Here is an 11077-nt window from a genome sequence, read left to right as displayed (position 1 = left end):
CGACTTCGTGCACGCCATGCTGCGCACCTTGGAGGGCCATGAGTGCGCACCTTGGAGCACACTTCGGAGCGCTCAATGGTGCCCAACCCAGCCCAAAGGTGCCCACCGCGGCGAAGGTGCACGCGAGGTGCGCACCCGGGGTAAACCGGGGCTCCGACTTCGTGCACGCCGCACCTTGGAGCACACTTCGGAGCGCTCCTTGGTGCGCACCAGGGCGCTGCAACCCAGCCGAGGTGCCCACCCCCGGCGAAGGTGCACGCGGGGTGCGCACCCGGGGCAAACCGGGCTCCGACTTCGTGCACGCCATGGTGCCCACCGCGGCGAGGTGGCACGCGAGGTGCGCACCCGGGGCAAACCGGGCTCCGACTTCGTGCACGCCCGCACCTTGGAGCACACTTCGGAGCGCTCCTTGGTGCGCACCAGGGCGCGCAACCCCAGCCGAGGTGCCCACCCCAGCGAAGGTGCACGCGAGGTAGCGCACCCGGGGCAAACCGAGGCTCCGACTTCGTGCACGCCATGGTGCCCACCGCGGCGAAGGTGCACGCGAGGTGCGCACCCGGGGCAAACCGGGGCTCCGACTTCGTGCACGCCATGGTGCCCACCGCGGCGAAGGTGCACGCGAGGTGCGCACCCGGGGCAAACCGGGGCTCCGACTTCGTGCACGACCGCACCTTGGAGCACACTTCGGAGCGCTCCTTGGTGCGCCACCATGGTGCCCACCAGGGCGCGCAACCCCGCCGAAGGTGCACGCGAGGTGCGCACCCGGGGCAAACCTGGCTCCGACTTCGTGCACGCCGCACCTTGGAGCACACTTCGGAGCGCTCCTTGGTGCGCACCAGGGCGCGCAACCCCGCCGAAGGTGCACGCGGAGGTGCGCACCCGGGGCAAACCGGGCTCGACTTCGTGCACGCCATGGTGCGCACCAGGGTGCCCACCGCGGCGAAGGTGCGCACCCGGTGGCAAACCGAGGCTCCGACTTCGTGCACGCCGCACCTTGGAGCACACTTCGGAGCGCTCCTTGGTGCGCCAGGGCGCGCAACCCAGCCGAGGTGCCCACCCCGGCGAAGGTGCACGCGAGGTGCGCACCCGGGGCAAACCGGGCTCCGACTTCGTGCACGCCATGGTGTCCCACCGCGGCGAAGGTGCGCACCCGGGGCAAACCGGGCTAGGACTTCGTGCACGCCGCACCCTTGGAGCACACTTCGGAGCGCTCCTTGTGTGCGCACCATGGTGCCCACCAGGCCGCGCAACCCAGCCAAGGTGTGCGCCCAAGGTGCACGCAGAGTGTGACGCGTGCGCACCCGGGGCAAACCGGGGTCCGGCTTCGTGCACGCCGCACCTTGGAGCACACATCGGGGCGCTCCCGGGTTCGCACCGGCGTTGCGCACCGTGGTGGGCACCTCGGAGCGCACCGTGGTGGGCACCTCGGAGCGCACCGTGGTGGGCACCTCGGAGCACACCAAGGTGGGCAGCGATGGTGCGCACCTTTGATGCGATGCCTTCACTAATTTCCATAAAGGCAAAAGAAAACGAGATTTTAAAATTTCCGTTTTGAAAGATAGTGAGAAAAAGGGAATGCTGGTGCCATCTTGAGCCCGCCCTGGTGCGCAGCCCAGCCAAGGTGTGCGCACCAAGGTGCCCACCCTGGCGAAGGTGCGCGCCCGGGGCAATTAACCCAACTTCCAACTTCGCGCGCGCGCCAGGGTGGGAGCGCACCCAACAACCGGGCCTGGGAAGAGCCAATGCGAGAAACCCCACCAAACGCTCTGACAAAAAAAAGAGGGGGCGCTCCAGTAACCCCGCTTCGGAGCGCACCCTGGGCAAACCCAGCCAGGGTGCCCACCCCGGCCAAGGTGCAGGCGAGGTGCGCACCCGGGGCAAACCGGGCTCCGACAACGTGCACGCCGCACCTTGGAGCACACTTCGTAGCGCTCCCGGAGGGTGCGCACCTCAGAGCACACCAAGGTGGGCAGCGAGGAGTGCGCACCTTTGATGCGCTGCCTTCACTAATTTCCAGAAAAGGCAAAAAAAAGAGGAGATTTTAAAATTTCCGTTTTGAAAGATAGTGAAAAAAACGGAACGCGGGTGCCATCTTGAGCCCGCCCGGGTGCACAGCCCAGGTAAGGTGCCCACCCTGGCAAAGGTGCGCACCCGGGCAATTAACCCTACTTCCGACTTCGTGCGCGCCAGGGTGGCAACCGGGCCTGGGAAGAGCCAATGCGAGAAACCCCACCAAACGCTCCGACAAAAAAAGAGGCGGCGCTCCAATAACCCCGCTTCGGAGCGCAGCCGGGGCAACCTCAGCCCAAGGTGCCCACCCCGACGAAGGTGCAGGCGCAGACCGGGGCAACCGGGAACCGGGCTCCGACAACGTGCACGCAGCACCTTGGAGCACACTTCGAAGCACTCCCGGGTGCCCACCGGCGTTGCGCACCGTGTGGTGGCAGCGAGGTGCGCACCTTTGATGCGCTGCCTTCACTAATTTCCAGAAAAAGGCAAAAAAAAATGAGATTTTTAAAATTTCCGTTTTGAAAGATAGTGAAAAAAACGGAACGCGGGTGCCATCTTGAGCCCGCCCTGGTGCGCAGCCCAGGCAAGGCATGCGCACCAAGGTGCCCACCCGCGGTGCACACCCGGGCAAACCGGGCTCCGACTTCGTGCAGGCCAGCACCTTGGAGCACACTTCGGAGCGCTCCTTGGTGCGCACCATGGTGCCCACCAGGGCGCACCCGGGGCAAACCGGGCTCCGACTTCGTGCACGCCGCACCTTGGAGCACACATCGGAGCGCTCCCAGGTTCGCACCAGCGTTGCGCACCTTTGATGCGCTGCCTTCACTAATTTCCAGAAAAGGCAAAAAAAAACGATATTTTAAAATTTCCGTTCTGAAAGATAGTGAAAAAAACGGAACGCGGGGTGCCATCTTGAGCCCTTCCTGGTGCGCAGCCCAGGCAAGTTGTGCGCACCAAGGTGCCCACCCTGGCGGAGGTGCGCGCCCGGAGGCAAACCGGGCTCCGACTTCGTGCACTGCATGGTGCCCACCAAGGCGCGCAACCCAGCCAAGGTGCCCACCGCAGCGAAGGTGCACGCGAGTGTGCGCACCCGAGGTGCACACCCGGGGCAAACCGAGCTCCGACTTCGTGCACGCCGCACCTTGGAGCACACTTCAGAGCGCTCCTTGGTGCGCACCAGGGCGCGCAACCCAGCCAAGGTGCTCACCCCGGCGAAGGTGCACGCGAGGTGCGCACCCGGGGCAAGCCGGGCTCGGACTTCGTGCACGCCGCACCTTGGAGCACACATCGGAGCGCTCCCGGGTTCGCACCAGCATTGCGCACCTTTGATGCGCTGCCTTCACTAATTTCCAGAAAAGGCAAAAAAAAAAAAAAAACGAGATTTTAAAATTTCCGTTTTGAAAGATAGTGAAAAAAACGGAACGCGGGTGCCATCTTGAGCCCGCCCTGGTGTGCAGCCCAGGCAAGTTGTGCGCACCAAGGCACCCACCCTGGCCAAGGTGGGTCACGGGGTGGGTCCTAGGGTGGGTAACGGGGTGGGTACTAAGGTGCGTGCCAAGGTGGGTCATGGGGTGGGTGCCAAGGTGGGCACCAGGGTGGGTTGTGCACCAACCCTAGCCAGGGTAGGTCACGGGGTGGTTGTCGGGGTGGGCGTCAAGGAGCCAAGGTGGGTGGCAAGTAGCCAAGTTGCGTGCCAAGGTGGGTGTCGGGGTGGGTGCCAAGGATCCAAGGTGGGTGCCAAGGAACCAAGGTGGGTGTCTGGGTGGGTGCCGAGGTGGGAGCCAGGGTGGGGTCCCAAGGTGAGTGCAAAGGTGGGGTGCCAGGGTCAAGGTGAGTGCCAATGTGGGTTCAAGGTGCCAGGGTCAGGGTGTGAGTGCCAATGTGGGTTCAAAGGTGCTAAGTTGGGTGCGAGGTTGGGTGCGAGGGTGGGTGGGTGCCAAGGTGTGCTAGGTGGAAGCCCGGGTGGGTCGGCATCCCATGGGTGTCGAGTTGGGTGCCTGATGGGTGCTTCTTGTCAAGTTTTAGTCGTCGGGACTCATTTCGAGCCTTAGAGGTCGTTTCTTGTCCGGTTGCCCTGTCTTCGACCTGGGAACCCAATTTTGGTCCTCGGGTCCCATTTTTTTTTGTCTCGCATCCCACTTTTGGCCTGTGGCCTTTTCGGGGTCGATTCTCGTTTTGGGCATCAGAGCATGTTTCTTCTCCTAAAACCCAATATTTGTTTATTAAGTCTCGGAACACATTTTTGTTCTCGTGGACCCATCATGGGTCTTGGAACGCATTTGTGGTCCTTGGGTCCCATTTTGCATCCCGAAACTTGTGTTTTGGTGCTTGATCCCTATTTTGGGTGCCCACCTTGCACCAAGTGCGCACCCGGGGCAAACCGAGCGCCTTGGTGCACCGGGGCAAGATCGAGCGTGCACCCGAGGCGCCCCGAACATGCACCAAGGTGCACTCGGCCCACATGTGAGCGCAGGTCGTTGCGCCCGAGGTGGTGTGTGGGCACCGCGTTGCAGACGGGACACTGCACGCACACGACGCCCCGTCCAGGTGCACGCACGTAGGCCGGGCCGGGTGCACACCCGACGCCCTAGCAAGGTGCGCGCACCCGGGCAGGGCTCACACTTGGCGAACGGGGCGCACTTCGCGAGGGAGGGTGTGCACCTCGACGGGGGTGGGTGGCCGGGGTGGATTCGCACGTGGGTCGCGGTTTGCTAAGTACACACTGCGACAAGCTCATAACGGGTGCGATCATACCAGCGTTAGTGCACCGGATCCCATCAGAACTCCGCAGTTAAGCGCGCTTGGGCCGGAGTAGTACTGGGATGGGTGACCTCCCGGGAAGTCCCGGTGTTGCACCCTTTCTTAGTTTTTCGCCGGGCGTCGCAATGCTATTTGAATAAACCTTTTGCCCGTTTGCGTTCTCGTCGGGGCCGGGCCGGGCCGGGGTGCGCTGCCCGCACTACCCGCGCGCGCGGCGGGGGCGACACCGAGCGCGCACCCGAGGCGCCCCGAGCACACAGGCCACGGTGCAACCCGGGCGTTGTGGCGCGCACCCCGGTGCGCCCGAGGTGCTGCGCGCGCACCCAGGTGAAATCGGTGTGCACCTCGGCCAGTGCGCGCTCGGTCGAGTCGCGCACGTTGGCCAAGGTGCACGGTGATGTTTCTTACTCTAAGGTTCCGCACCAGACGCCCGGGACAGGTGAGCGAAGCTGGGCGGGGCCGGGGTGCGCGGCCGGGGCAGGTGCACGCAGCTGGAGAGAGCTTTGGAGCACACCAGAGGTGCGCACCTTGGAGCACACTTCGGAGCGCACCAATGATGCGCTCCATTCAAAAGTTTCCTGAAAAGGCAAAAAAAGTTGAGATTATAGAATTTCCCACTTGAGAGATTGTAAAAAAAAAAAATTTAAAATGAAGGAAACGCGAGGTGCCAAGGTGTGCGCGCCCGGGTGCGCAGCCCAGCCAAGGTGTGCGCACCAAGGCGCCCACCCTGGCGAAGGTGCACGCAAGGTGCGCACCCGAGGCAAACCGGACAATTAACCCAACTTTCGACTTCGCGCGCACCTGCGCACCTTGGAGCGCACTTCGGAGCGCTCCTTGGTGCGCACCAATCTTGGGCACCTCGGAGTGCACCATGGCGCCCACCAAGGTGCGCACCCGGGGCAAACCGAGCTCCGACTTCGTGCGCACCTTGGAGCGCACGAAAGGGTGCGCACCATGGCGCCCACCAAGGTGCGCAGCCCAGCCAAGGCGTGCGCATCAAGGTGCGCACCCTGGCGAAGGTGCGCACCCGGGGCAAACCGAGCTCCGACTTCGTGCGCACCTTGGAGCGCACAAAGGGTGCGCAACCCAGCCAAGGTGTGCGCACCCCGGGCAAACCGAGCTCCGAATCGTGCGCACCTTGGAGCACACTTCGGAGCCCTCCTTGGTGCGCACCGATGTTGCGCACCTCGGAGCGCACCCGGGGAAAACAATGCAATTAACCCGACTTTCGACTTCGTGGGCACCTCGGAGCGCTCTCGGGTTCGCACCTCGGAGCACACCGAGGTGCGCACCTTTGATGCGCTGCCTTCACCAATTTCCAGAAAAGGCAAGAAAACATTGAGAAGGTGTGCGCACCGAGGTGCCCACCCTGGCGAAGGTGCACGCGAGTGTGCGCACCCGGGGCAAACCGGGCTCCGACTTCGTGCACGCCATGCTGCGCACCTTGGAGGGCCATGGTGCGCACCTTGGAGCACACTTCGGAGCGCTCAATGGTGCCCAACCCAGCCAAGGTGCCCACCGCGGCGAAGGTGCACGCGAGGTGCGCACCCGGGGCAAACCGGGCTCCGACTTCGTGCACGCCGCACCTTGGAGCACACTTCGGAGCGCTCCTTGGTGCGCACCAGGGCGCGCAACCCAGCCGAGGTGCCCACCCCGGCGAAGGTGCACGCGGGGTGCGCACCCGGGGCAAACCGGGCTCCGACTTCGTGCACGCCATGGTGCCCACCGCGGCGAAGGTGCACGCGAGGTGCGCACCCGGGGCAAACCGGGCTCCGACTTCGTGCACGCCGCACCTTGGAGCACACTTCGGAGCGCTCCTTGGTGCGCACCAGGGCGCGCAACCCAGCCGAGGTGCCCACCCCGGCGAAGGTGCACGCGAGGTGCGCACCCGGGGCAAACCGGGCTCCGACTTCGTGCACGCCATGGTGCCCACCGCGGCGAAGGTGCACGCGAGGTGCGCACCCGGGGCAAACCGGGCTCCGACTTCGTGCACGCCGCACCTTGGAGCACACTTCGGAGCGCTCCTTGGTGCGCACCATGGTGCCCACCAGGGCGCGCAACCCCCGCCGAAGGTGCACGCGAGGTGCGCACCCGGGGCAAACCGGGCTCCGACTTCGTGCACGCCGCACCTTGGAGCACACTTCGGAGCGCTCCTTGGTGCGCACCAGGGCGCGCAACCCCGCCGAAGGTGCACGCGAGGTGCGCACCCGGGGCAAACCGGGCTCCGACTTCGTGCACGCCATGGTGCGCACCAGGGTGCCCACCGCGGCGAAGGTGCGCACCCGGGGCAAACCGGGCTCCGACTTCGTGCACGCCGCACCTTGGAGCACACTTCGGAGCGCTCCTTGGTGCGCACCAGGGCGCGCAACCCAGCCGAGGTGCCCACCCCGGCGAAGGTGCACGCGAGGTGCGCACCCGGGGCAAACCGGGCTCCGACTTCGTGCACGCCATGGTGCCCACCGCGGCGAAGGTGCGCACCCGGGGCAAACCGGGCTAGGACTTCGTGCACGCCGCACCTTGGAGCACACTTTGGAGCGCTCCTTGGTGCGCACCATGGTGCCCACCAGGCCGCGCAACCCAGCCAAGGTGTGCGCACCAAGGTGCACGCGAGGTGCGCACCCGGGGCAAACCGGGGTCCGGCTTCGTGCACGCCGCACCTTGGAGCACACATCGGGGCGCTCCCGGGTTCGCACCGGCGTTGCGCACCGTGGTGGGCACCTCGGAGCGCACCGTGGTGGGCACCTCGGAGCACACCAAGGTGGGCAGCGAGGTGCGCACCTTTGATGCGATGCCTTCACTAATTTCCATAAAAGGCAAAAAAAAACGAGATTTTAAAATTTCCGTTTTGAAAGATAGTGAGAAAAAGGGAATGCTGGTGCCATCTTGAGCCCGCCCTGGTGCGCAGCCCAGCCAAGGTGTGCGCACCAAGGTGCCCACCCTGGCGAAGGTGCGCGCCCGGGCAATTAACCCAACTTCCAACTTCGCGCGCGCCAGGGTGGGAGCGCACCCAACAACCGGGCCTGGGAAGAGCCAATGCGAGAAACCCCACCAAACGCTCTGACAAAAAAAGAGGGGGCGCTCCAGTAACCCCGCTTCGGAGCGCACCCTGGGCAAACCCAGCCAGGGTGCCCACCCCGGCCAAGGTGCAGGCGAGGTGCGCACCCGGGGCAAACCGGGCTCCGACAACGTGCACGCCGCACCTTGGAGCACACTTCGTAGCGCTCCCGGGTGCGCACCTCAGAGCACACCAAGGTGGGCAGCGAGGTGCGCACCTTTGATGCGCTGCCTTCACTAATTTCCAGAAAAGGCAAAAAAAAGAGGAGATTTTAAAATTTCCGTTTTGAAAGATAGTGAAAAAAACGGAACGCGGGTGCCATCTTGAGCCCGCCCTGGTGCACAGCCCAGGTAAGGTGCCCACCCTGGCAAAGGTGCGCACCCGGGCAATTAACCCTACTTCCGACTTCGTGCGCGCCAGGGTGGCAACCGGGCCTGGGAAGAGCCAATGCGAGAAACCCCACCAAACGCTCCGACAAAAAAAGAGGCGGCGCTCCAATAACCCCGCTTCGGAGCGCAGCCGGGGCAAACCCAGCCAAGGTGCCCACCCCGACGAAGGTGCACGCGAGGTGCGCACCCGGGGCAAACCGGGCTCCGACAACGTGCACGCAGCACCTTGGAGCACACTTCGAAGCACTCCCGGGTGCCCACCGGCGTTGCGCACCGTGGTGGGCAGCGAGGTGCGCACCTTTGATGCGCTGCCTTCACTAATTTCCAGAAAAGGCAAAAAAAAATGAGATTTTAAAATTTCCGTTTTGAAAGATAGTGAAAAAAACGGAACGCGGGTGCCATCTTGAGCCCGCCCTGGTGCGCAGCCCAGGCAAGGCATGCGCACCAAGGTGCCCACCCGCGGTGCACGCCCGGGGCAAACCGGGCTCCGACTTCGTGCAGGCCGCACCTTGGAGCACACTTCGGAGCGCTCCTTGGTGCGCACCATGGTGCCCACCAGGGCGCACCCGGGGCAAACCGGGCTCCGACTTCGTGCACGCCGCACCTTGGAGCACACATCGGAGCGCTCCCAGGTTCGCACCAGCGTTGCGCACCTTTGATGCGCTGCCTTCACTAATTTCCAGAAAAGGCAAAAAAAAACGATATTTTAAAATTTCCGTTCTGAAAGATAGTGAAAAAAACGGAACGCGGGTGCCATCTTGAGCCCTTCCTGGTGCGCAGCCCAGGCAAGTTGTGCGCACCAAGGTGCCCACCCTGGCGGAGGTGCGCGCCCGGGGCAAACCGGGCTCCGACTTCGTGCACTGCATGGTGCCCACCAAGGCGCGCAACCCAGCCAAGGTGCCCACCGCAGCGAAGGTGCACGCGAGGTGCGCACCCGAGGTGCACACCCGGGGCAAACCGAGCTCCGACTTCGTGCACGCCGCACCTTGGAGCACACTTCAGAGCGCTCCTTGGTGCGCACCAGGGCGCGCAACCCAGCCAAGGTGCTCACCCCGGCGAAGGTGCACGCGAGGTGCGCACCCGGGGCAAGCCGGGCTCGGACTTCGTGCACGCCGCACCTTGGAGCACACATCGGAGCGCTCCCGGGTTCGCACCAGCATTGCGCACCTTTGATGCGCTGCCTTCACTAATTTCCAGAAAAGGCAAAAAAAAAAAAAAAACGAGATTTTAAAATTTCCGTTTTGAAAGATAGTGAAAAAAACGGAACGCGGGTGCCATCTTGAGCCCGCCCTGGTGTGCAGCCCAGGCAAGTTGTGCGCACCAAGGCACCCACCCTGGCCAAGGTGGGTCACGGGGTGGGTCCTAGGGTGGGTAACGGGGTGGGTACTAAGGTGCGTGCCAAGGTGGGTCATGGGGTGGGTGCCAAGGTGGGCACCAGGGTGGGTGTGCACCAACCCTAGCCAGGGTAGGTCACGGGGTGGTTGTCGGGGTGGGCGTCAAGGAGCCAAGGTGGGTGGCAAGTAGCCAAGTTGCGTGCCAAGGTGGGTGTCGGGGTGGGTGCCAAGGATCCAAGGTGGGTGCCAAGGAACCAAGGTGGGTGTCTGGGTGGGTGCCGAGGTGGGAGCCAGGGTGGGTCCCAAGGTGAGTGCAAAGGTGGGTGCCAGGGTCAAGGTGAGTGCCAATGTGGGTTCCAAGGTGCCAGGGTCAGGGTGAGTGCCAATGTGGGTTCAAAGGTGCTAAGTTGGGTGCGAGGTTGGGTGCGAGGGTGGGTGGGTGCCAAGGTGTGCTAGGTGGAAGCCCGGGTGGGTCGGCATCCCATGGGTGTCGAGTTGGGTGCCTGATGGGTGCTTCTTGTCAAGTTTTAGTCGTCGGGACTCATTTCGAGCCTTAGAGGTCGTTTCTTGTCCGGTTGCCCTGTCTTCGACCTGGGAACCCAATTTTGGTCCTCGGGTCCCATTTTTTTTTGTCTCGCATCCCACTTTTGGCCTGTGGCCTTTTCGGGGTCGATTCTCGTTTTGGGCATCAGAGCATGTTTCTTCTCCTAAAACCCAATATTTGTTTATTAAGTCTCGGAACACATTTTTGTTCTCGTGGACCCATCATGGGTCTTGGAACGCATTTGTGGTCCTTGGGTCCCATTTTGCATCCCGAAACTTGTGTTTTGGTGCTTGATCCCTATTTTGGGTGCCCACCTTGCACCAAGTGCGCACCCGGGGCAAACCGAGCGCCTTGGTGCACCGGGGCAAGATCGAGCGTGCACCCGAGGCGCCCCGAACATGCACCAAGGTGCACTCGGCCCACATGTGAGCGCAGGTCGTTGCGCCCGAGGTGGTGTGTGGGCACCGCGTTGCAGACGGGACACTGCACGCACACGACGCCCCGTCCAGGTGCACGCACGTAGGCCGGGCCGGGTGCACACCCGACGCCCTAGCAAGGTGCGCGCACCCGGGCAGGGCTCACACTTGGCGAACGGGGCGCACTTCGCGAGGGAGGGTGTGCACCTCGACGGGGGTGGGTGGCCGGGGTGGATTCGCACGTGGGTCGCGGTTTGCTAAGTACACACTGCGACAAGCTCATAACGGGTGCGATCATACCAGCGTTAGTGCACCGGATCCCATCAGAACTCCGCAGTTAAGCGCGCTTGGGCCGGAGTAGTACTGGGATGGGTGACCTCCCGGGAAGTCCCGGTGTTGCACCCTTTTTTAGTTTTTCGCCGGGCGTCGCAATGCTATTTGAATAAACCTTTTGCCCGTTTGCGTTCTCGTCGGGGCCGGGCCGGGCCGGGGTGCGCTGCCCGCACTACCGCGCGCGCGGGGGGCGACACCGAGCGCGCACCCGAGGCGCCCCGAGCACACAGGCCACG

At 63.7% G+C, this 11077-nt stretch overlaps 2 non-coding genes across 2 annotated transcripts; both read left to right on the top strand.

Annotated features, from left to right (window-relative positions):
* The first annotated feature begins 4750 nt into the window (after nt 1-4750).
* Nucleotides 4751-4869, top strand: LOC131872366 (5S ribosomal RNA). The gene has a single exon (XR_009370520.1). It is a non-coding gene; the product is annotated as a 5S ribosomal RNA (ribosomal RNA).
* Nucleotides 4870-10794: 5925 nt separating this feature from the next.
* Nucleotides 10795-10913, top strand: LOC131872377 (5S ribosomal RNA). Its single transcript, XR_009370531.1, has one exon. It is a non-coding gene; the product is annotated as a 5S ribosomal RNA (ribosomal RNA).
* Nucleotides 10914-11077: the final 164 nt, after the last annotated feature.

This window comes from Cryptomeria japonica, unplaced genomic scaffold (assembly GCF_030272615.1).
Source record: "Cryptomeria japonica unplaced genomic scaffold, Sugi_1.0 HiC_scaffold_583, whole genome shotgun sequence".
Taxonomy (NCBI): domain Eukaryota; kingdom Viridiplantae; phylum Streptophyta; class Pinopsida; order Cupressales; family Cupressaceae; genus Cryptomeria; species Cryptomeria japonica.
The sequence above is the reverse complement of the archived record's forward strand: the minus strand, read 5'-3'. Positions and strand labels throughout refer to the sequence as shown.